The sequence below is a fragment of the Octodon degus genome, unplaced genomic scaffold, assembly GCF_000260255.1.
Source record: "Octodon degus isolate 3935 unplaced genomic scaffold, OctDeg1.0 scaffold00026, whole genome shotgun sequence".
NCBI classification, from domain to species: domain Eukaryota; kingdom Metazoa; phylum Chordata; class Mammalia; order Rodentia; family Octodontidae; genus Octodon; species Octodon degus.
Window position 1 is genome coordinate 15006326 of NW_004524602.1, and position 25022 is coordinate 15031347.

A 25022-nucleotide genomic window follows, 5' to 3' on the forward strand; every position below is an offset into this window, starting at 1 on the left:
TCCCCTTTCCCTTTTCTTCTTCTTCTTCTTCTTCTTCTTCTTCTTCTTCTTCTTCTTCTTCTTCTTCTTCTTCTTCTTCTTCTTCTCCTTCTCCTTCTCCTCCTCCTCCTCCTCCTCCTCCTCCTCCCTTTTTTTCTCTCTCTCCCACCCCCTCCCCCGGGTGCCATTGCTCCTCAATGTGGTCCACAGATCAGTGACATCAGCGTATTCTGGGGAGCTTGAGGAACACAGATGATAGTGCTTCACCCTTCACCTCCTGAGTTGGAAAGTGGCAACGAAGCCCAGCCCTCCCGGGGAAGCTGCTGGCTGCCACAGCTCTAGGACTGTGGGCTTAGCCATCGATGGGTTCTTGTGCATGCTGCAGTCTTAGGGGAGGGATCCCTGCAGGAGGTGAGGAGAGGGCTTGAGGACACAGTGAGCTGTGCAGTGAACGTTCTTGGCTCTCCCTGGGAATTAGCTTCCCCTTGCACCATTGTGGGATAAGATACAGGAGTCCCAGTGGACTCCGAATTGTAGATAAAAAAAGGAATAATTTTTTATCTTAAGCATGCCCCATTTGATATGTGTGCTTTTTCCTCTGCTTATTTTTAGCAGTACGGGGGTCTAAAGCCAGAGGCACTCTTCTACTGAGTGGTATTCCCAGCCCTTTGGATTACTTTTAAACAGAGTCTTCTTAAGTTGCCCGAGCTGGGCTTGAACTTGCTATCCTCCCACCTCAGCATCCGGAGGAGCTGGGATTCTAGGCGTGCACCACTGTGCTTGGCTGTAGCTTTGTTTTTAGTTGCTAAACCTGACAACACTATTTGAAAGTGGAATTGGATCAGGTGCAAGCTTGGCAGAGTCCCTCTTACACAGGTGATGAAAGTTCACCTCAACAGCATCCAGTCTAGCTAACACTAGGAATTCCTTAGTGTAGTAAGAGGAAACTTGACCCATGACCCATGAGATATTTTCCCTCAAGACCTACAACCTTATTCAAGTCATCAGAAGGCATCAGGTAAATCCTAAGTGTCAGAGTTGGGAAAATGGTCAAGATGCGGGGGAGGGAGGGATAAGGGGAATTGAATAATTACATGCAATGTGAGATTCTCAGCGGGACACGGGACAGCAACGGGACATTCATGGAAATGGGCGTGAAAATACAAAGGCAGGTCCCGGCTGCTCATAACATCCTAACTTCGGTTTCTTTAAGTTCTCAAGTGTGATGCAGGCATCTGGAGAATGCCAGCCATGTGGCAACTCTGTGCTGTCTCTACAGGTTGTCCCAAAATGAAAAGTGTTTTTCAACATTGCTTAGGTGTGCTACCAGCATTGCCTTCCTTTCTCTTCTGTGGAAGCAAAGAAGTATGTTAGTGAAACGTGAAGCTGTCGGAGACACTTAGGTGAGTTACTAGCACATGACACGGGCCTCAAGCAGCACTGCAGGGGGACCGGAGGATCGCAGTGGCTTTCAATCTGTCATGGGCAGGAGTCATCTTTTTCCATGCACGTAGAGTGCAGCCTGCCCACACAGTGATGGGCATCCATATTTGCTCTGTGGCTCCTCACCTGGGATGGCAGTGGTGGGCCTGTGCACATATGTTACTGTGTTTCTCTTTTCAGACAAAAGATGTTAGTGTAGAGGGTTTTTGTTTTTTTTTTTTCCTCCAAACTAAAATTTCAGTGTTTGGGTTTAATTGCAGTGTTGGCACTTTGGGAAAAATAAGTGGGCTTGAGGGTGCAGTTTGGCACTGGGTCTCTGAAAGGTTCACCATCGTTGCCCTAGAGCTGAGATGGGTTATTGGCTGGGAGGTGAGGTTGGGGTAGGATCGGGGGGTAAGCTGGGATTGCGGGAGGAGGGTTTGTGGACACCTGGGCTGGTACAGGAAGGTTGTGTTGCATCCCTCTGTGTGCAATTTTGTCTGCAGAGCCTGGGCTGAGTGAACCCATGAGCTCAGGGCTGCCACAGTAGCTTTTCAACTGGAAAAGCTTTACCTGCAGCAGGCACACGCAGGTGGTTGGCCGATTTGTTCTGTTTCTGGTGGCTTTGGATCGGATATCCTGGTAGCACTCTGCTTGCAAGCACTAGGAGTCAGGCTGTTTGCTTAGTCTTCCCCCGCTGTCTGTTCAGCGGCCTCTGCATTTCCTCACTTGCGAATGAATGTGTACCGTACCAAGCGAGATGTCCTCCAGCCGGAGCGATAGCAGTGCCCCTTTCCTGGAGACTGAGATGCCCGGAGCTTCTGGGTGGAGCCACAGACCTCAGGATCACAGGTGGCGCCTGTCTAGTGCTCAGCTTGGCTTGATCAAAGTCAGATTTTCATGAGAAATGTGCGTGCGGCTCTGAGCACGTTTCCATCAAATCTTGTTTCCTCCCCTTCCCTAGGTCCCTAACCTGCAGACCGGCTCCGACTCAGTTCTCCCAGCAGGAAGTCGCTGTTCTTCTCTATTTGAAACTTTACTACTTATTAATCCAATCTAATCTAATGTCTAAAAGCAGGCACAGTGCCTGGGACAGGCTTCTGCCTCGTCTCCACTGGACCATCTCACGCGGGCTGCTCTTTTCAGCAGAAGATGACTTTATTCACTTACCGTAATTTATTTCTTATTGTAACACATTTAGGGTGAGTCTAGCTTTCTGCCATTTCCAGTGACCTTCCTCTTAAAATGTTTACTACTTTTCACTGTTTTTCATCTTTTGAGCCATTTTTCTTAAGGGAAACTCTTAGACGTACTATTATTGGGATATAGAAACTCGGAGTTTTCAGGACTTGCAAGATATTTTATTTATTAATTTAAGGTGTGTGTGTGTGTGTGTGTGTGTGTGTCTGGAATGGCCCAGAATACCCTTCCTTGGCCTCTCCAGTCCCAAGAAAGGGACTGTCACCTTCCTGAAAATCCAGCCTGAGACTCCTGCCACCAGCCTCCGGTTTTCAAGCACGGCCCACCTTATTGATTCTGTCTGTGACATTTGTGTCAGCCGTTCACTCAGCAGTCTCTGCCTCATTGATGGCCTCCCCAGCCTTGGCTATGGGTCCCCCAATCCATGAGGCTCCCCCACCTCCACTGTTGCTCTTAGAAGAACACTCAGGCAGGCTCGTGTCCTGTCAGTGATTCTTCTGCTTTTGTGTGTTTTTTTAAAAAAAAACAGGGACTAGGGTTTTCCATTTCATTTGTTAAGAATTTACTTTGACAGTAAGCATCCAATTTCCATTGAGCTGCACATTCATTTCTGATAAGAACTGAACTGTAGTCCAATTAAACTGCAGCACAGAGGTGCTAAGTCTCATCCTCAGGCCTTTCGCTGTGGCCAGTGACTTTGAGCCATGTCGCTTCTAGGAAAGAGAGGTGCTTTGGTCCTTAGAGTTCTCTTTCCTTATGCAAGAAGATGCAGAGACCACTAACAGGAAGATGGAGACAAAAACCATGGAATCAGGGCCACGGGGTGAGCTTGGGCTCCTGCTGATTTGCCAGGCAGCTGTTTTATGTCTCAGTAAATATGACGATAAGGATCGCCCGGGATTTGGCAACATGGAGAACAGTTTGGTGACTTGCTTTAGCTAAGTAGATCTGAAGGATTTGATTCGACCTGCGCCACGTCTTAAGAGCCCACCGAGCACAGTTTAAAGGTCTGCCGCTCGCCCTGCTCAGGTAGTAAGTGCATATCGAAGCAATAAAAGTCATTTTGAGTTTGGTGAGCTTGGAAACCTGCGCCTGCTTTGGGTACAGGAAGGTGGGTACCTGAGAAGCAGCTTCAGATCTGGATACACATACTGGGCATTGCGCATGCTTTAGGCCATCTGCTGCGTCCTTAAGAAGCACCCACGGTTCCTCTAGAATTCACGGTCAGGCCTGTTTCCCTCCTTGGCACATATTAGCTGTTTACTATTCAGTCATTTCTTATCCAGAAGTGAAGGAATGACACCATTTCATAGTGGCACGTTGGACTGCTGATTTCATTTTGTTTTGTTTCCACAATTTGCTACAAAGCACACAGGACTAGAAACCTACCCAGCTTCAGCATCTCGATGATTGAGTTAGTGACCTGTGATAATGTAAGGCAGCAGACACTCGTATCCTGAAACAATAGCTAATAAAAAAAGAAAATCACACACGAGCCCTCCTAATTCCGAAGTATCCTAACACTTTTATACTATTAATTGTCAAATTAAAATTTCATTTATTATCTCATTAAGCCTTCTGAGTACATAAACTCTGCATTAAGGCATAATTGGAGCTTTTTAAAAGAAAAGTTGTATTTGATTCAACAAGATAGAGCCTGTTGGTATTGATTTGCCTGGGAAGCGCAAAGCTCAGATCTCAGCGTGAGCCCAAGGAAACCTCCGGCTCCATGAGTTCAAATTAGCGCCATTAATCGTATGACCCCGGGTGTTTGAGTTGAGGTTAGGAGTTAGAATCATTTACAGAAATAATTGTTCAGTGAATTTTTAGCTAAAGAAAGTCTAGGTGTAGTGGAAAGACTGGGATTATGGGCTCTGGGACATGGGTCCAAACACAGATCCTGTGCTCTCTCGGCTTCAGTTTCCACGTATTAAAGCAGAAATAATGTTGTTAGGCATGAGCCCAAGAAAAATGAAAACACATGTTCGTTTGCACAGAAACCTGTGTGTCAGCCTTCACAGCAACATCACTTAAAGTAGCTCCGAAGTAGAAATGACCCAAACACCCCTGAGGTAGTACATGGGATCGCTGTTGCCTGCGATCTACACGGACAGTGGGAAAATTTTCAGTTCGATAAAGCAGTGAAGTGCTGACCTGTGACAGCCTGGATGGACTACAAAATATCATGTTAAATGGAAGGCAAAGCTGTACCCAGAGGTCAACACAGTGAGATTTCTCTTAGGAGATATGCCCGAAATATCTGCAAATCCATACCAACCAAATGGCTCATCAGGGGCTGGGCAGATAGCTCAGTAGAGTAAGTGCCAGCCTGGCAAGCTCAAGGTCCTGAGTTCAATCCCTGGTACCAAAACAAACAAACAAACAAACAAACAAAACCCTGCCTAAAATGGCTCATTGTGTGCCTGGTGAATTTCACCTCCGTAAGCATAACATGAACTCAGAATGCCTCTCCCTGTAGGTTATTAGAATTAAACCAAGAAGATGTGTACACCACAGGGGCTCCAAACAGACGCTTCCATTCCTCCCTTCTACCCGTACTCCTCGTTGCCCTTTTCCTCTCCAGATGATTCCTTCTTCCCATGGTTAGAAGAGAAAAGCATGGGAGAGTGTATTATACTCAACTGAAAAGTGGGGAATCCGTGGCCAGAGGAGCTTGTGAGTGGCAATTGTACCCCTGGAGTTAACCAGTGCCCCCAGTCCTTCTGATGATCATGTCTGTTGGACCCTATCGTGTCCGTTGTCGACTACCCGGATCCAAACACTTGGGCTCTGCAGGGCGGGGCACGGGTGCGACAGCTGTGTGGACAGCAGCACTTCATCCAGAGCCGACGTTAGCCCTGAAGCAGCAAGTCATAATTTTAATAGTTTAGCAAGAGAAGATTTGCCATGGTCGATGGGCCGTTTGTCAGCGGGGCAAGCGTTCTGCCTTTGGCTATGACTTTTATGTATTCTTTCCCATGGAAGCAAAACAGCAGAACAACAAAAATCCCCAAAGAGCACACTCGCTGGTTGAAAAATAGGCACTTTCTGGGCCGAATAAAAGTAATTGCCTTCTGACCCATGAGGTGATCTGTCCACTTGCAGAGGCAGCAGCCGTGACTCGCCGGCCATTTGCATGCTGTGGCTGATGGCCACACACGCTTCTGATTTGCCTCCCCACAGGAATTCATATTTCTACCAGTTTCTAGAAAGAAGTAACCCTTCCCTTGCCCTGTGCATCCTCCCTCCCCCAGCCCTCCCGCCAGCCTCACTTGACCTGTTGGAGGCTCCGTTTTCTCTCTTACTCCTGCCCTTACCACCTAGTTGCCCTGAGAAGTACTGTCTGCCAACAGCCTGGGTCCTGACTGGTACAGCCATACATGGGTGCTCAGCACACTGGCAAAAGAAGAAGCCAGGCAGGCGGGGGGGGCAGCACCCCCTAGGAGCTAGGAGACAGCAGGCCACGAGCCCTTGAGGGGACACAGGCCACGCAGCTAGGGTTCTGCAGGGCATCCAGCTAGCCTGGGGAGCCTCCGTGTGAGGAGGCCCTGCAGCGTGCTAGTGTCCCGATGTGTGGCTTGGGGCAAGAGCGCTGTAGCTGTGGGCTCAGGGCCTGTGTGAGCGCAGTCTCCTCAGGCATCCTAGGAACCCCTGTCGTGAGCAAATATTCCATACAGGGGAACTCAGCAGAGGTCAATGCTGGCTTAAAGGTGCAGGCTGACTCCACCGTCCTCAAGGGTCCTGGGGGAGACAGCTTAAGGACCCCTTATATGTTGTACAGATCATCTAGATCCTACAGGGTGCCTGTGGTACTCCAGGGACAAAGGTGCCAGTGGGTGGCTACAGTGATAAATGTTACAGTGCTTGTCGTCTCCGAGTGCCTCTACTTCTCATCATTTTGTGATGAAGAATCTGTGACCCAGAGTCGAGGGTCTTTGCCCACCTCTGGGCAGGTGAGCCCTGAAGACCACATTTTTTCCCACCACCCATGCCTGTTTCAGTGGCAGGGTCTGTGGTGGCCCACTGGGTGGACCGCTTTGCAGGCGCAGAGGAGCAGCTGGAGCTGAGGCGTGGGGGTGAGCGTGACGTGGCCCAGCCAGAGTCGGAGCCGCTGTCCCCGTGGAGTGGGAGGACGTGATGTGCCATCCCAACCCGGCATCTTTTGTCTTGAAATCTGCTCTAGAGCAAACCATTTCCCCGGCTAACAGCAGCGCGCTGTCGGCGTCACCCGGTCCCTTTTCATGTGATTACAGGGCTCTGTGGAGAGGCTGCTTTAGCCTTCATGGGGGAAAGAAAGCATTTGGCATCTGTGAACACCAGGACAGACTGAATCCAAAGCACTTTAATCACTGGCTCTGGGGATTGTGCTAAATCAAAGTCTTAGTGATTTTAAGCTGTCCTATGTCCCCTTCAACTGAGACAGGACAGATATTTCAGGGAGAACTAGATATTGGTCAGTGCTTATGCCATCCTGCTGGCTGACCAGACCCGCACGCAGCCAGCTTTGAGATGGTCGTGCTGGAGACAGACGCAGGTGAGCAACGGCAGCCACCACATGCGGCGGGCTTTGTGGTCTGAGCCTTTCAAAGCCCCGGACCAGTGGGCCTGGGCGGCGCGTACCTGAGTGGAGGCCTCCTCCGGCCCGACGGCCTTCTGTCAGCCTTCTTCAGCCCACGTCTGAAGCGGTAATGACGAGGGATGACCAACTGGTTCCTGACCAGCTGACTGACTTCTCTGTCACCACTTGCCGTGGTCACTCAGGCTTTTGCCAGTGATGCAAAGGTAGCCCCAAGTTGTTGAGGAAGTTGAATAGCAAGTACAGAGCAAGTGCGCTGTGGCCTAGTGTCAGTGGTGGCAGGATTCAAAGAGCAGGCAGTGGCTGGAAATCAGGTGGCCCCCCTGCCTTTTTTAGCAGTCCAGGGTCCTCTGTTCTGGTCCCATAGACTTCTGTCTTGCTATGGGACTTCCAGAAAATCTTGGGGTCCTAGCGCCTGGGACCCTCCATCCCAAGAGAATGAGTCAGCTTGGAGTAGCTGTGGAGCTTCTCAGTTCTTTAATACCGAAGAGGTTTTAAGTTAGAGCTTTACTTAAAGGCTTGATTTTGAAGAACTCCTTGATTTAAATAAAACATTTCCATCTAAGCTCTTTGCTTGGCCTTAGCGCAAAACTCATTTTTCATCTACAACAAAAACAGACCTCCCCCCATTCCCAAACAGAATTATGGCTTTTGGAAATACAGGCGCTAATGCTTAAGGAAGATTTCATTCTTCTCCTTTTGGATCAGATACTGTGATTAATTTTAGTGCCAGATGTTTTGATTTCATTCTTTCTTTTAAATAGAAAGTCTTTCCTCCTAATTTTATTTATTTATTTATTTATTTATTTTTTGATACTAAGGATCAAACTCAGGGCTTTGAGCTTGCCAGGCAGGCACTTCAGCTGCTGAGCTATCTCCCCAGCCTTTCCTCCTAATTTAAAAGTACAAAGACAATGTACATTTTCTCTTTTCCTCAAAGATACTACTGATCATGCTGTATAATTTCTAATCTCCTCCATGGACAGAACATGGATGTACAGGAGGAACTTAAACAGACTTTGGAATCCACTTTTCTAATCTCATTCATCATAACTGAAAAAGATGCCTATATTCAGGCCAGAAAAATGTAAAGCTTAGGGTAATTCACACATATTTTATTTCCAACTTTGAGGGAACTTGATCCTGGGGTTTCCCTCTTTTCTTCACCTATGATCTGTGGCCATATTGAGCCCCCACCTGTTTCATAAATTAGGCCCAGCTATGCTTCTCTGAAGTGATCCTTCTGTCCTTCCATATCCCAAATAGCAGAGGCTGCCAAGAGCTTTCGTTTCACAAACCAAACAGCCTAGGTTATCTAAACCCAACCCTTCTGGGACTCTCTAGAGTGAAGGGCTGGCTCCTTCCCCTACCTCACCTCAAATTTATTACATTTTTTATTTTTTAAAAAAGTCAAAATGCATCATCAGAAAAATGAAATTAAAAAATTATTGTATTTCCGTGCAAGCCCAGATTTATTACTGTTATTCCCCTCAAACTCTGCAAAAATGCTGATTTTGGAAGGGGCGTCCTCCATGAGAAAGTGCTGGAAGTTTCAAAATACGGTTCATGATTTTTGGAGCTATTGTTTCTCAAACCAGTGATGCAAGCTTCCGAAGCAGCCCTGGTCCGAGGATGGGGGTGTTGATTGTGCCAGGCAGTGCCCCGTTGTCTCTGCGTGGTGTACTCTCTGTTGCACAAATCGCTTGCGGATGACCTGCACTTTGCGCTTTTGTAAGCAAGCGCAAAGACTAAGTAGCGGGCTGTCAGCAGTAATTCCAGGGGGATGATGGGGGGGAGGATGGTGATGACTGATTTTTTTAAATAGTGAAAATGTTGGTAACAGTAGCTGTTTTATGACTGCTATTTTTTTTTTAAAGTATACCTAGAACTTATCCTTCCACAGTTTTTATTAACTCCACAGTGAGTTGTTTCAATCTAGTTTTAGGGAGGCTGTAATGTTAAGTCTAAAAAGTAAAAGCTTCAGTTTATTTTCTTGTTCGATCAAGATGCTATGCTTTCCTATAAAGTAAACCAGAAAAAAAAGAAAGAAAAAAAAAAAGAGTAGCGTACGCCTGTCGCCCGAGCGTGTTCTCTGTCTTAGTTCTTTTACTGCTCACATTGAGCCATGGCAATTTTTATTATCATCCCGTGTGTGCTCCGGGAGTGTTTAGGGTTAAAATACCACAGGGTTACAGATTTGCTTGGACTATACAAACAGAAAGTCATAAATTCTCCTTCTTTCCCAGAAATTCCCATTCCTTCCTGTGTCAGTCTTCTAGGATCTTGTAGGTAGCAGGCTTCACATGGGCCCGGGAAAAGTAGCAGCTGCTTCACCTTGACGGTACATCAGAGGAGAATAAAAAATAAGACAGTGGTGGTGTAGGAATTCCAAAATCCACCCCTCCATAAAAGAAAAAAAAATCCAACAATAATTATGAGAAACAGCTTTTTGAAACTCTGGAATCTAAGCAAAGGCTTAATCTAGAAACATTTATTTAAAACCAAAAACAGTCAATTCATAACACAATCTCTGTGGTGTCATAATGTCCCCAGATCCTGTCCTCTATGCCCCAATTCAGCATCAGCCTTGAAATTACTAGGCAACCTTCCTTCCCAATACAGGTGTCTGAGGGAGCAACCCTGACCTTATTCACAAAGGATTGATGTTTGATCCATCTGATGCCTCTCCTGAAGACCCTCTCAGTACTCACGCTTTTAATTTTTTCTACTAAGGGTTGAACTCAGGACCTTGAGCTTGCCAGATTGGCACTTAACCCACTGAGCTATCTCCCTGCCCCCTGCAGTAGGCATGCTTCATCTCTGCTAAGAACTTGCCAATTGCTAAAGGGTTTCCCAGGGAGTATCATCTAAAATACATAGAGGCAAATATTTTCATCTCTGCTACCGGAAGCAATAGAAAAGAGTTGGACCAAACTATAGACAAATCAAAAGAAATATATGAGAAAAGGCTGGAGAATAATATTCTGTGAGGAATAGGTGTTTTGAGAAGCTTCTACTCATTCTTGGTAGACCAGGAGAACATTCGTATGCCTGGGGCTACCCACCAAGGCGGGTCTTCCTCTGTGACCTCTGTGTGGCTACCAGGCCCAACCATGAGGCCATATGCAGAGGAGTAAACTACCTGGACGAGAGTTAAAGTTGATTTCACCAAGTGTACAGAGCCCTGTGTGTAGGAATGGATGACTTATTGGCTCAAGGTATTAACGGAAATCCCTATTAAGCTAACCAATCAGGAGTTTTAGTGGCCACAAAACACCAAGACTTAAAGACTTTAGGGAAGCACTTCTCAAAAGTCAAGAAACAAATTACAGCTACAACAAGGTGCAACAGCAAACCCTGAAGAAAAGGAAGAATCTGATTTCCAGAGTTGTTACAACACAGTATTAAAATTGCCCACTGTTATGGTTTGTGTCCAGGTGTTCCCCCAAAGCCTCATCCTGTCACTGGGGCCAGCTTTTAGAGTTTGGGATTAATTCATGATCCAGTGCTAGGACTATGGCTGTGAGTACTGCTGGGATTATGGGTGTGAGTGCTACACCCGCCCTGGGGCAGATAGATAGCCTGAATGGGATATCCTAAGGATGGAAGATATGCTTGCTTGTTGCCTCAGCCGCTGCTGTTCCTCCCTTTGCTCTTTGCTGTTTTCCACCACCATGAACTGCTGCCCTCTGCCATGTGCTACCCTACCTTGGAGCCAGCTGAATGTGGACTGAAACCTCCACCACCATGAGCTAAATAAACCTTTCCTTCTTTAATTCTGGATGTCGGGTATTTTGTCCCAGCCATGAGAGAAATGTAACCAAGACATCTATTTTCCAACAAGATGTGTAAATCATATTAAAACTTAGCCCATACCAAGAAAAAAAAAAAAAAGTCGAGCAACTATGTCCCAGGAACCAAACTGTTTGATTCACTAAATAGTCTTTAACTCAGCTAGAGGGTTACCTTGGGATGATTCTGAAAAAGATGGCTGTGTTTGTTATTAATGGGGAACAGAAAGATGGCTGTGGTCATGTTTATCACTTGATGCTGAGTTCATGAACAAAAACAGAATTCTGCCAAAGTCTTTCGTTTGCCAACAAAAGCATCCTTAGCTGAGGTACTGCTATATTTATATATGTCCAAGAAGCTGAAGAAAATCACCTCCACAGAGTTAATATAAAATATGAGAAGAACATCTCACTAAAATCTCCCTAAATATCAGTGAAGAGCTAGAAATTATTCAAAGGAAGCATATAGCAACTATGGAGTTGAAAAATACACTAACTGAAATGAAAATTCATTACAGGAGCTCCGCAGTCTCTTTGAGCAGACTAAAGAAAGAAATAGCAAACAAAATGAATAAATTAACATTATACAATCAGAAGAACTTGAAGAAAAAAGACAGAAGAAATAGTGAAAGGGCTAAGAAATCAGTAGGCATGTCAGTATACAGTAATATCTCCCTTTGTGAATGCTTTTCTTCGCAAATAATTCATTTTGCAGAAAGAAATGTTTGGCATAATTTTGCCTCCATCTGCAAACACATCGGGTGACTAACATGACCTCAGCCACCTTCCCCACGCAGACATGAAGGCGACCATCTTCCCCAGAAGAGTGGAACAAGTTACATTTGTGGAGCAAAGTACCACTGTATTCACAGAATTCCAAAAAGGTGTGTGTGGGAGAGAGAGAGAGAGAGAGAGAGAGAGAGAGAGAGAGAGAGAGAGAGAGAGAGAGAGATTAGTCAAAGAAATAATGGTGAAACCTCTCAAATTTGATAAGAAGCACCAGAGTACAAGTGAGGAAAACCCTAAGACCCATAGACTCATCCTAATTAAACTGTTGAAAACCAAAGACAGAATCTCTTGACAGCATCAAAAAAGGAGTTGAAACCTACACGTTCCTTAGTAAAATACAGCAGCTGACTTTCCAGACAGCTGGGGAGCTCCAAGGTGATGGGATACTATTCAAACTGCTGATATGAAAATACTGTCAAGCTGGACCATTAAACCTGGCAAAACCATCCTTCCAAAGTGAAGGAGGAATTAAGGAATTCTAAGAGAAAACAAGTCAATCTGTCACTAGGAGACATAAGCTACATTTTTAAACATGCAAAGGTTATAAAAGTATATAATGACTTACGGGAGGTCAACAAATTGGGTAGCTAGCATGTGATAAACAAATTTTAAGAAACCAACTATCAAAACTGACTTAGAAGAAATGTAAAAAAGTAAATACACTCGTAAAGAGTAAATATATTGATTTCACAATCAACAAATTTTCAACAGAGGAAGTCCAGGATGGTACAACTTTGCCAATGAAATGAACCAAAGCATTTAAGGAAAATGCACCAAGCCAGATATTAATTCAATCTGTAAAGTCAGTCTTTTCCTGATACATAAAGCAGACACCAAGAAAGAGCTACAAACCAGTGTCTTCTATCATCACAGAAGCAAAACTTCTCAAGTAAATGCCAACAAACACAGACTACTAGCAGACTGAAAGGGTTGTGTGCTATAGCTAAGTAGAATTTATCCCAGTAAAACAACATTGGGTCAATGTATGAAAGTCAACCTAATGTAATAAACTATATTCATGGAGTAAAGGAGGAAACCTACATGATTATCTCAATAGACCAAAAAAAAAAAAGTACTTGACCAAATTCAACATCTTTTCATTATATTAAAAAAATCTAATAAAATGGAAATATGCACTTCTTCAACCTGATGAAGGGTATCATACTTAATTCTTAAAAATTAAGAGCTTTCCTGCAATCTCAAAATCAAGATATGGATGTCTCCTCTTACCACTTCTATGCGACACTGTCCTGGAAATTTTAGCCACGATAGTTAGGTACGAAAGAGAGGAGGGAAGAGAAAGAAGAATGAATATGAACCCAAAGTGGAAGAGAGAAGCAAAAACTCTTTTAGCAGGTGACGGAGCTTTTGGAAACCCTTCCTCAACAGAGGAAGTCCAGGATGGTACAACTTTGCCAATGAAATGAACCAGAACATTTAAGGAAAATGCACCAAGCCAGATATTAATTCATTCTATAAAGTCAATATTTTCTTGATACATAAAACAGACACCAAGAAAGAGCTACAAACCAGTGTCTTATATCAATATAGAAGCAAAACTATATATAGGAGAACACACATACACACATGCGCGCGTACACACACACACACACACACACACACACCCCACTAGGGTTAATTATTGAGTTCAACAAAGTTGCTTGACACAAGACAAATATCGGTTAGTTTCTTTACATTTTTAATGAACAATCAAAAACTATACAATACCATAAAATAATAAAATACTAATGATGTGATCACCGAAGTGAAGGTTCAGTGCATACAAAATTGTTATGAGAGGGGCCAGGGAGATGGCTCAGTGGAATAAGTGCTTCTCTGGCAAGTGCAAGGGTCTGAGTTCAATCCCTGGTTCTGCCAAAAAAAAAATGTTATGAGATAAATTATGTTTTGTATTAATAGGTTGGAAGACTTAATATTGTTATCATAGTAGTACTATCCACATAGACCTACTGTACAGGTTTAGAGCAGTCCCTATTAGGTTTCTCCTGCTATTTGCAGAAGTTGACAAGTTGATCCTAAAATTCATATGGAAACAAAAGAGAAACCCTGAAGGTTAATATATTCTTAGAATGAAAATGAGTATTGATTGGCATCCTGACTTCAAAATTATGGTGACCAAGACAGGGACAACTGGAAAGCCATGTGTAAAAGAACGAAGTTGGATTTCTACCTGACACTAGGCACAAAATGTTTACTCGAAGGTGAATGAAAGAGTTGGTTTTAGTTAACCGAAAACTAAAAGCCTCTTAGGGCAAAATGTGTGTGGCTTGTGTGACTGTGAATCAGGTGCTAATTTCTTCAGTATGACCCAAAAGCACAGCAATGAAAGACAAAAACTAATGAACTTTTATACTTCATCAAAATTAAAAATCTGGGGCCGGGGACATAGCTCAGTAGAATAAGCACCTGCCTGGCAAGCGCAGGGTCCTGAGTTCAATCCCTAGTACCAAGAAAAAACAATTAAAAATCTCTGTGTGCCACAGGACTTTGAGAGGGTAAAAAACAATTCACAAAATGAAATATTGTAAAATCATGTGCCTCATGAGGGGCTGGCCTATACAGCATACAAGAATTATTACAATCCAACAAAAGTAACTGAACTCAGAAACAGAAGGGACCTTTCTCCAAATAGGATATGCTGAGAGCTTCTACGAGAAGGTGTTTGTCAAGGACGACAGGAAAAACCTTCTGGTGTCGTTTCATTAGGGAAATGCAGATCAAAGCCGTAGTGAAATACTACTTCACATCCACAAGGTTGGCAGTGTTAATAATGGTCATGATGCAAGCCACAAAAATTCCAGAGCATGTTCTTATACTAGCAAGACAACACCATGTTCACACACATGGGTCTCGTGCCTCAGAAAGTTAGGCATCGACTTATTCTCTTGACCCAGCAATTTCACTCATAGGCAAACACACCCAACAGAATTAAAGGCAAGTGTTCACAGAAACTTATTCAGTACATGATTATTCATGGGACAATAACAAAAAAGTGGAAACAAAGGTCTACCGGTGGAAGAATGGATAAGCCACAGTTGATGTGTGGAATATTATTTGGACATAAAAAGGAATGAAATACCAATCCATGCTGCCGTGTGTGTGCACCTTCATGCTGTTCTACAGAAGTCAGACACAAGGGGCACGTGTCCTGTGGCTCCCTTTATGTGAAACATCTGAGAGAGACAGAAAATATCCCAGTGGCTGCCAGGGGAAAGATGGAAGGAGCAGGAAACGCAGGCGGTCTGCCAGTGGCTCTGGCATTTATTTTGGAATTAGCCAGTCATGTTCTGGAATTAGTTTTGATGGTCATACAAAATTGAGAACATACTGCAAACTACTGAACTGTACAATTTAAAGTGGTTAAGATGGTGAACAGTAAATAGTCAAACCTTTTTTATAGGAAAATATTTTAAATGTATGCAATTTGGCTGTAACGTCATATTTTATTGTTTATAGAAGATGTTTTGCTAAGCTGACAGCTGATATTTGTTGTTTTTCTAAAGGCCACAGAACACAGGTTCTTGCCTGTGTAAACTTGTAACCCTAAATGGTATTTACTACCCCTCCTGTCCTGTACCTCCAATGACATACAGAAAACAGTTACGTTTGGAATGTCCCATCAACGTGTATTGTGATTATGGGACATTAATTTTATAATATTGTCATTGGTGACTCTGTGGCTTTCTTCGCTGTGTTTGTGGAGGTCTCTCTTGTCGTCCCCAATCCCAGCCCATTCCGAGCACTGCCGCCCAGCTCACAGCCCCGATGCGACGTCTCTCGGCGTGAGGCTGCACACGTGGCAGTGCTGTGGTCTGTACTGAATTTGCCTGGAGAAGATGCTACAACCACTGTGGAAATCAGAGTGGAGAGTCCTCAAAAACCGAGGGGTAGAGGTCCTGCTGGGTCAGCCATTCCAGTCTGGGTATTTTCCCAGAAGAACTGAAGACATCAGACCACAGCAATGTATGTGTACCCATGTTTATAGCAGCACAATTTGTCATAGCTAAACCGTAGAAACAGCCCAGATGCCCATCAACCAAGGAATGGATGTGGTGTTTTATACAATGGAGTATTACTCAGCTATAAAAAAGATAATCCCAGGGCTTTCCTAGGTAAATGGATTCAACTAGAGGCCATACTCATAAGTGAAATAAATCAGACCCAGATGTATAAGCATGGCATTGTCTCCCTAGCATAAGAACACAAAAAACTAAATAAAATATGAAAGGTACAGTCACCACTGTGGGTGGGAAAGAAACTGCTCAAAGGGAAGCAACAACTGAGATGAGGGAAAGAGGAAAGGGAAAAAGAAACACACATGCACATACACAGGAGAGCTGGGATAAGTGTACTGCTGGTTCCTGCTGATCTATTGAAAGGAGCAGTTAATGCTGATTTTTTTTTTCTCTCTTTTTAATTTTTTGACCAATTTTGCATGCTTATATCTGGTAATCTAAACAAGTAAATTGGAGACAACAATGTGTAATATAACAACCATTATTCAATTCCTATAAATTTGTTTAGTGAGATTCTGTATTGTTTCTATTTTTTCCTCTATTATTCTCTTGAAAGAAAGAACAAATGTACGAGAGAAAGAGAAAGAAAGAAAGAAAGAAAGAAAGAAAGAAAGAAAGAGAAAGGAAAGGAAGGAAGAAAGGAAGGAAGGAAGGAAGGAAGAAAGAAAGAAAGAAAGAAAGAAAGAAAGAAAGAAAGAAAGAAAGAAAGAGAAAGAAAAGAATCATCGTGTCTGAATGCTTTCTGAAGAGTGCACGGAGCTCTGACAGGGTCCAGGCGCATGGCCCACGCCTGCTGCCCATCTGTCCTGGGAATGAGTCCTTTATCTCTGGGGCGGACCATGTAATTGGCTCCAGTCTTTGTTGGCCTGGGGAAGGAAGGGACTCCTTGGAAGTTTCTGAATTGCTGGATGAGCACCCTGAGAGTTAGTATTTTATAGGTAAATGGATTCAACTAGAGGTTGTACTCATAAATGAAATAAATTCGACCCATGTGTAAACATGGTACTGTCTTCCGGTAGGCCCTGTCTGCCCCCTCTCCCCCGGGGCTGGGCTGTGGGCTACCCTTGGGAAAGGCCCCAGAAAAGCTCCTGGACTGCAGAGCCTAAGTTGGCTAAGCTGGAGCTGCAGTGTACGCCTGCGTGCGTGTGGTGGCAGTGACTGTGACTGGAGAGGCCTCATGGCCGGCTTGACATCAGGAGAGACTGTAAGGGGGCCGCGTTTTCTATGCACACCCTGGAGCTGGATCAATTCCGCCCCCTTCGCTCCTCTTCCTTTTCCTCTATCCTCTAACATGTGCTCTAACCTGGCTCCTCAGGTGAGAAAGAAGGCCCCCAACCAGCAGTCGGAGATGTGTCCCACGGAAGGTGGCCCGGGTGCCACACTCCAAGCGAGCGTGTCCTGCTGTGACCCCTGTGTTTGCTTCCATGCTCTTTCTCCCGAGCCCTGGGGTCCCTTTGTCTGTCTCTGAGTTGGACGCACTGGAAATTCATTCCTTCCAGGTCTGTAAGAGCCCACGCCTTGCTTGACAAATCCTTGAAGATGTCACGGTGGTTCAGGGACGGAGAGTACCTGGGAAGGAACTGGGCAGGGCCGCCTCTCAGGAGGAGGACCCCGGGGCTGGGCGTGGCCACTTCTCCTCCCGCCTCACTGCCGAAGCCTCTGCGGACCTCACTGTCTCTTGCGAGAGTGACTGCGCAGGCCCGCTGCCCCTGCGAGTCCCTCATGCCTGAGCCCTCTCGCTGCTGTGGCCTCCTCCTCCTTGTGCTCTGCCGGCCAGAACGTGTGAGCCGCCGGATACTTCTCTCCTTGTGACATCTGCCCTCCCTCACCGACCTTCCCCTGAGGAAAGCTTGGGGGAGCTCCCCGTGGCTCTGTCTCTTGTGCTGCCCGCCCGGGCTGGCCCTCTCCAGCCTGCACCGGTCACTGAGTCCAGCACATCTGCAGGCTACACCCGCGCCTGCCAGCCCTGTCCAGGGGCCCCCTGTACCCCTCACCAACTCCAGCCTGACCAAGGCCAAGCGGGCTGCAGGCCCCTTCTTCAGGACAAGATGCTTCTCCCACCCGGCTGGGTGCGGGCTGGCAGCTTGTGGGCTGCCTGGGGGCTCCTGCAGGCCTTGCCGGACTGCCCTGTCCCTGTTCCCCATTACCCAGGGCTTGGTGCCAATGGGGAGCCCAGCTCCCGGGATGAATGAGGTCTTTAGAGGGAGGAGGCCATTGCAGGTTTTGGTTCTTCTGGGTGTTGAAGGACTTGTGTTCCCACCCAGGAGGTAGCCATGGCGACTTTGCACCTCATGGGGACAGCAGAGAGGAGAGGTGGCTCAGACGGGGCCTTGCCCAGGGGACACACCAGCCCCCAAGAGGTGAAAGACTCTAATCAAGGGGCGCTGGCCAAGACAGCATCATGGGGTTCAGGTCCAGACCCGGAGCCCTTACTTGCTAGCACCTCCTGCTTCCTGGCAGCGGGAAGGACGCAATGTACCTGCGCTCGGCACTGGGTCCAGGAAGGGTGGTGGGTGAGTCCACACCTCTTTTCCTGAGCTCCAGGGACCACTGTGGGTTGGGACCTCTGTGGTCCCCAGCCCCTCACCAAATGAGCCAACCTTACCTGGCGCCTTTCCTAAGGGCCTCACAGAGCAGCATGCTGATTAATTAGTCAATTAAAAGAAACTTAAAATGCAGTGTCCTGCAAGGCAGGTGTGCATCGGGTACCAAAGGTTTGGCCCAAGCACAACCATGACAGTGTGCTAAAAATAGCCCCAGTAGAAAGTTCTGCACATCAAGTCCTCCTGCTCCGCGGGCTAATTGCTAACAGGGGCTCCGTGTGTGAGTGCTGCAGCCCCGTGGCAGGGCCTAATTGGCCGGGCCCGAGGCAGCAGCTCCTGTCCCCAGGCCTGCTTGCAGAGAGAGCGATCGCGGGAGGCCCGGTCAGGCTCCCACAGTTCCCGGACCCTGTGCGCCAAGGTGACTTTTCTCTCTGTTCTTCTCCAGCCCGGCCCTGACAGCCTCACCTTCCCCCTGTGTGCGGCTGCAGGGGTCTGGAGGGCAGCTTCTTTTGTAAGCCGCGTAATATTAACAGCTGGGACACGCTGCCTGTCAGAGGTCAGCGCCATTACATATTTCAGAGTGAACATTTTTAGTAGAAGGTGAGCCGAGAGAACTACCACAGGGTACGCTTGGAGGCTGCACACAGCAATCAGAGCCTTCGCACAGCGGTGGGCAGAGGCTGCCCAGCCACCCGGTTCACCCAGGCTGACCTTTCTGCTCAGACTGAGCCGCCAGGTGGCAGGGAGATCAGGCGGGTGGTGGGGAAAGTCAGCAGCTGCTGAATTGGGGCATGGAAGTTTAAACCCGGCTTGTTCAGGCAGCTGGGCCGCCACAGGGACGGGACAGCGGCTCTGGGGCTACCAGCGTGAGGGGAGAGGAGGACCCCGCGCACCTGAGAGTCCAGAGCCTCTTTCTCCGTCTTCCCTCGTGGACTGCCTCTTCTATTTTCAATGTCCCCAGAGCCACCCAGGGGGGAAGGACGGCACGTCATCCTTACGCCACGCACCGCCCAAGCTGCTTCACTTCCTCTTCTAGTCCCAGATATCTCATGATTCACCAGATGGGTCGGTGAAGCTGCCTCTGTATGTGCGGGGGTGTGTGTGGTGTCAGTCACTTAAGGTAGAGCCTGTGGGGGGAGTTCTTGGGGGATTTCCATTTTGGTCAGGGACGCTGGCATATCCTGTGGTCAGAGGGTGGATGAGCATAATTGTAATAGCAATGAAAATGACAAATATTGGGCCGGTGAGAGAGCTCAGCGGGCTAAAGCATCTGCTTAGGCAACTTAGGCAAGCACAGGGACCCAAGTTCAATCCTGGGCACCACATGCCGCTCCAGCCCCACCGCCGGGGTGGGTTGAGCTGGCCACAAAAAAAAAAAAAAAAAAAAAAAGTCAAATATTAAGAGACTTATTTTGCTCCAGGCCTTGGGCTATAGGTAGGATGTGCTTAGCCACATTCAAATAATATTGTTACTGTTTCCATTTTATAGATGACAAAACTGAGTGTAGAGAGGAGCCGTGATTGTTTTGGGGCCACACAGTCAGGAAGTATTGGTCTAAATACTTCACAGCTTCTTGTCCCCAAAGACTTGCAAGACAAATTCTGGAGACTGAGTTTAGAACAGTGAAACACCCACACCTACCCCCCCCCACACACACACACACTCAGACCTATGCACAAGGAACAGGAGCATTTACGCCCACGAATGAATTTCAGGCTTCAATGTCATCGCCTTCTAAGGCCAGCTTATGTGCTTGTGCCAGCAATGTCACAGATGCTTAATTGGGGACGGTCTCCCAGGAGTACTGCATGAGACACACTCACACACATAATACTCTTATACCATAGCCACGACCACTTTTCATCCTGCCACTGTTGTCGCTGTTTTGCCTCCCAGTGGCATTATTATTCCCATGTTGGCTAGGCTTGGCTCCAAGTGGCTTTTGGCCGCTTCCAATATGCAAATCCAATCAGCCCATACAGGAAAAATTTGCCACCATTCAACTGGTCTCCCTGACTATATTTTTCCCATTCTTCCGTTGACTTGCAAAATATTTTAGCAGTGAAAACATTTTAATTCCCCATTGGAATCTTTTAAAGGAGCATACTTTGGAGGGCAGAGGAAAGGGGAGTTTCTTCATTGGAAGCCGGACTGGAAGGGGCACCCGCTCTTCCCTGCTGCCCATCTTGTCCTCTCCTGCACCCTGGAGGACCAGAGAGCCACAGGACCACCAGGTTCCAGAGGACCCAATTTGAAACCCATCCCAAGCTGGGCTTCCCGGGGGAGGGAAGGCTGGAGCCGAAGCTGCGCGCCTTCTCCTGGGTCCGCATGAGCAAGTCCTGCCTGCAAGTTAAAAGCACATTCTCTTTCTCCCGAATGTTCTTCCTGGCCGTGAGGAGGGAAGTGTGACTCCTCACACAACACCTCCTCGAGTCTCTAGCCCAGCATTTCATGTTTGGGGAAGAGCTTTTAAGGGGTTTGCAGAAATGCTTTAAGGAGAGAAGAGGGAGAGCAGCGGCTGAAAATAGAAAGGCCGCTTCGGAGGTCACAGTAGGAAGGGAAAGAGAACACATGGAAGGGCTGCAGCGGGATGGGGAAAGGATGGCAAGGCCGCTGAGAAAAATCACGCCGGGCAGGGAGGGCAAGCCCCACGTGCCCCTGGCAGTTAGAGACCTCGGGACTGGGCGGGTGCGTGAGACCCCAGGCGGCGAGGCCCTGGGGTCCCCCGTGGGGACCTGCAGTGGGGAGCTCATTGGCTAGCAGGGAGCAGACTCAGAAACTCCAAATCCAAGAGGACGTTAGGAAGGGCAGTGATGGGGACCCAAGGGGTCCGTGAGAGGTGGTCGGAAGAGGGCCATCGCTGCGAAAATGTCCACACTCATGCCCGGTCTTCCTCCGGAGTTTATCTTGACCAGACTCGCTCTGCTCAGCCCAATTCTTCTCCCAAAAGAAGAAAGCACTTCTCTCTTCATACCCCCAAAGGATATGTAACATTTATGACAGGGCTTTTTTCCAGCGTGCGTCAGTTGAGCCCCCGCCTTAAGCCCTGACTGCATGTGGCTCAGGCATGTTTCGGTTCCTCTCCTGTCTGAATTTCAGTGGAGCACAGTGAGGCTCCTTCCAGTTTCGCTTAATTGCTTTAAAACTTCCTTTCACATTAGACTGTCATTATCTAATACCTGAAAGCCAACACAGAGAGAGAAAGAGAAGGAAAAAAAAAACAGCCCTCTGTCAAAGAAGGAGAAAGATCCATATTAGTTTGGAGATCCTCAGCTAATTATTGGTAAGCTGGGGAGAAGGCTGGATTATCATATGAATATAATGAAACCAGGGGAGAGCGTGGCGGATTATTGGATCTAATCCTACGGTTCGCTCATTTTCTCAGCAGCCCGGTGCTGGGAAACAGGTTTCAAGCCAGCTTCCTGTTCCGTCCTGCGAATCCATCCTTTTCTCCCCACGGCAATTGTAGCCGCTGTGTGCTAAGGCCAGCAGTGGGCAGCACTTTCTCTCTTGGCTTCAGACTGGAAGTGAAAGCTTTTCTGGTCTGTAGCTCCGAGGGCCTGGTCTGGGAAGCATTTGCTTCGGTGGGATTTGTGCAACTGAACTAATGGCATATGAGGGGAGGACACGTGTGGGGACAAACCGAGGGACAGAATCAGGGTTGCAGGGCCGGGGAGATAGCTCAGTAGAATAAGCGCTTGCCTGGCAAGTGCAGGGTCCTGAGTTCAATCCCTGGTACCACAAAGAAGAAGAAGAAGGAGAAGGAGAAGGAGAAGGAGAAGGAGAAGGAGAAGGAGAAGGAGAAGGAGAAGGAGAAGGAGAAGGAGAAGAAGAAGAAGAAGAAGAAGAAGAAGAAGAAGAAGAAGAAGAAGCAGGGTTGCCGCAGGGCACTGGTGCCATAAAGCATGTCCTAAGACACCAGGCCTCTTGCCGGGCAGGTGGTATTTTGTTCTCATTTAAAAGTCATGAATAAGGCTAATGGTATCCATTTTGTAGGTAGGAAACCAATCAGATAAGTTATATTTCAAGCTACGTGGACTCCTGTATCGAATACCATCAACTAGGCTACTGAAAGTAGAGGAATTTATTTCCTTCCATTTTGGAGGCCGGGAACCCCAAGATAAAGGTGGTAGCCTGGTCATTTTTTCTGAGGCCACGTCTCTTGGCTTGTGCCCTCCGGCTCTGGGCCCACATGACCATTGTACCATGGTGGAAAGTGACAGGGAACCAGCTCTGGGTTGGCTCTTCTTAGAGCACTAATCCTGTTGGATCAGGGCTCCACCCATAGAGCCATCTTTAAACTTAATTACTTCCTGAGAGGCCCTGTTACTAAGTACCACCACGCTGGGTGTTCGAGCTCCAGGACAGAACTGTGTTCAGTCCCTCCCAGAAAGGCAGCAGCACACAGCTGCAGAGCTAGGAAGAGTCAGAGTGAAGCTCAGCCCCCCACCCAAAGAGCACACATCCGACTGCGAGGCAGCCCCACCACACTGGGTGCGGTTCTGGCTTGGTGCGTGGGAGGGGCTGGAATTGCAGTAAGGATGGCGAGCCCTGAAGACTGAATCTCTCGCTGTTTGCGCTAGCTCCCTTCTGCCTGCTGCAGGGAAAGCCCTACAATTCCAGAGGCTTCTGCACGTTGCCCCCTCTCCTCTGAGTGCAGTGCCCGGCTCCACCCAGAAGCAGTTCTCAGTCGCAGCTGAGCAGGAACCAGAGCCAGACTGAAGGCCTCCAACCAATAATAGTTGTAAAAGACTGCAGCTTACTAAGCAAAAGAGGCACAGTGCGCTTACCTGAGCTAGATCGACTAATGATTAAGCTTGATGACAAGCAGGCCACTTACAGTCATGTTCAGATCACCCACCATACACACACACCACTGCCTAGGGGATGGGAGGAGGACACCATGTCCCAACTGCAAAAGCGTGTGAAGGACCCAAAGCCTGAATCTAAACACAAAGGAACAAGAGACAAATCCTAGCAGTGGGGTGTATTCTAAAGTAACAGGCCAATCATCTTCAAAAGTGCTAAGACTCTGAAAGTTAGGAGGCCTGAGGAATTGTTGCAGGTTGAATAAGACTTACAAATTGCGACGACTACAGCTAAAAGCTGTTTGGGATTCTGAGCTAGATCTTTTGCTCCACAGAACATTACGAGTACACTTACTAAAGCTTCATGTCCTAATGCAGGGTGCCAGGCCTGATGTTCTACCATGGCTCTCTGGTGGTGATGGTTGTGCAGCAGCTACACCAGCAGATAGCTTTGCTTATAAGAAAATACAGCCGTGGAGTGATAAAACCTCAAGTCAATAAATTGCTTTCAACAGTTCTGGCTTTTCAGATGTTATTTATATTGTGCACATGTATTTTCAATAAACGTGAGATTCTTAAAATATAAGGCCACAGACAAAATCCCCACTATCTAGTTTGCGCATAAAACCAGTTAAGTTCCAATCTCCAGGGAGGAGACCCGAGTCCTGATGGCTGCCAAAGCTCCCAGAAGCCTCCCGTGTGTGCCTGGACTCAAACTATGGCCTCTGAACCGTAGAGTTGGGACCAGTGAGACCTGTCCCAATGGCTCGTGTGCTGCCTCCATGTCAGACCCCCTGGACCAGAAGAGGGTGGGGCCCAGTCATCCGTGGGGCTGCGGCGCTCCAGCTGGTCTCGGGCATGCTGACATTTAAGAACTGCTGGCCTGCAGCTTCCCTCCTCCTCCTCGTTCGTCTGCATCTGCTCAGAGTCCTGCTCCAGGGTCAACTCCCACCCTCGGGGGCTCCCACCTGGGGCCCACCCGGTGTCTGAGCACGCATCTTCCATTCAGGAGGCATCCATTTATGTGCCTGTGTCCCAGCCGGGCCCGCCTCCCGCAGGCCCTGGTGCAGAGACCATACTGGTGCACACTTAGTCGATGGAGGCTTAGTGAACGAAGGAGGGACCTCTGTGGTGTTCACGATTCTCCCCGCAGCTGTAGTTGCTTTCATTTGCATACCCTCAGAAGGCCTGCACGGAGTGCTTCATGTTCGTTCTCCCACGGGAATTGGATCAGGGGCTCCCCAGAGGCAGCGGAGGTGACAGGCATTTGTGGGCTCTGCAGAAGCGCCCTGCCTTCACGGAGCTGGGTCGAAAGCCTTTTCTACGAGGCGCTTGCGAGCTTCGGGGCACTCTAATTAAACCAGATGGACTGCATGAGAGCTGATTAGATTCCCGACTTACCCATCTCCCTTCTATTTACTCGCATAAATATGTTGATGAGCCAGAAGCTGTCTCATTCAGGAAAAGCACCTCAGTGAATATTTTTAGAAAATTAAACTTTTATGGATGACCCAGTCCATGAGCAGCTAAAAATGCCAAAGTCTGTTTCCTAGGGCTCTTGGGTGGCCGAGCTTTCGGCAGGGGTGTCCGGACCGGGGCCTGCTGTGCTCCTGGGCAAAGGCAGCAGCAGCGATCACAGGCATCGGTCATCTGGAGGGAAAGAGGACCACGTGGGAACGGCAGCCAGCCTTGGCCACCTTCTCTGCCCTCCTCCTTTGCCTGCATCTGTCTGTCCTGCCTCACGTGGCTGGGGCCACACCTCGTGGATGCTGCCACACAATTCACTCTGCTGTCTTGCTTGTGATATTTGGGAGAAGGTTTGATAAAGTAGAAGCTTAAAAGAACACTTAATATATTAAAATATATATTTACCAAT